Here is a 1,388-nt window from a genome sequence, read left to right as displayed (position 1 = left end):
TGCTCAGGCTGGTCTCGAACTCCTGAGCTCAAACAATCTGCCCGCCTCGGCTTCCCAGAGTGCTAGGATTACAGGCGTGAGCCACCTCGCCCGGCCCTTTCAAGCCACTTTTGACCATTTAGATGTCTGTGCAGGGCATTATAGGCAAAAGGAGAGTCAGTCGATAGAGCCTTTTAAGCAGGGGAGTGCCAAGACTCAATCTGAGTTTGTTTTTGTTTGTTTGTTTTGGTTTTTTGGTTTTCTTTGACACAGGCTTTCGCTCTGTCACCCAGACTGGAGTGCAGTGGCACAATCATAGCCCACTACAGATTCCAACTCCCGGGGTCAAGGATCATCCTGCCTCAGCCTCCCACGTAGGTAGGACTACAGGTATGCACCACTACACCAGCTAATTTTTTTACTTTTTTAGAGACAGGGCCTTGCTATGTTGCCCAGGCTGGTCTGGAACTCCCGGCCTCGAGTGACCCTCCCACCTGGTCCTCCCAAAGTGCTGGTATTACAGTCATGAGCCACTGTGCCCGGCCCCCAATCTGAATTTTCGAAAGATCTCTGGGCTTACCAGGTGCAACTTCATTGCAGGGACACAAACCCCATATAAGGACGATCCTCAGGTATATATGGCGATGTTGAAGGTGTGGCAGCTTCCCTCAGGTAACAGTAGGGGATGGATCCCATCTCGAGAAGACGCCGTCCTGGTATGACGTGGAAATGCACAGAGGCGGAAGTTACTGCAGGTGAGAGCACTGGTGGTGCCCAGGGGCAGGGCAAGGACCTGGGCAGCTGTTTCCTGTGCGAAGTCTTCAGGGAGGAAAGGAGGTGGTGCAGGGAGGTGGAGAAATGGAGCTGGGAGGGCAGGAGAGGGAGTCCTTGGCCCTGTGGAGCTGGGCTGGGAGCTTCGCCCTCATTCTCTTCCCCTTCTCCACTCATTTCTCCTCCAATTCAGGCTGCTTTTTTCTTAGTCTTCACAGCTGTGTCCAGGGTGGGAATCAGTCCTGCCCAAATCTCAAGGGTAAATGAGGGCATTTGGTGAGGCATCTCTCCATGCTGGGCAGCTTAATTCTCTTTGTAAACATATATATGGATATACAAAGGTCACGCAGATATAAAAATCAGGATTGTCATCATTTTGGTTTATAACTCCACTTTTTATTTGCTACAGGATTTAAAAGACAAATGCATTAAAAATAACTATAATCTAATTAATTTTACACTTCATATGGAACCAGAGAAGACCCTGCATAGCAAAAACAATTATAGGCAATAAAAACAAAATGCGAGGTATCAATTTACCAGACTTCAAACTTTATTATAAGGCTGTAGTAATCAAAACAGCTTGGTACTGGCACAAAAATAGAGCCATTGACCAGTGGAACAGAACTGAGAACCCA

Source organism: Propithecus coquereli, unplaced genomic scaffold (assembly GCF_000956105.1).
Source record: "Propithecus coquereli isolate 6110/MARCELLA unplaced genomic scaffold, Pcoq_1.0 Scaffold663, whole genome shotgun sequence".
In the NCBI taxonomy this organism is placed as follows: domain Eukaryota; kingdom Metazoa; phylum Chordata; class Mammalia; order Primates; family Indriidae; genus Propithecus; species Propithecus coquereli.
Note: the sequence above shows the minus strand (reverse complement) of the source record.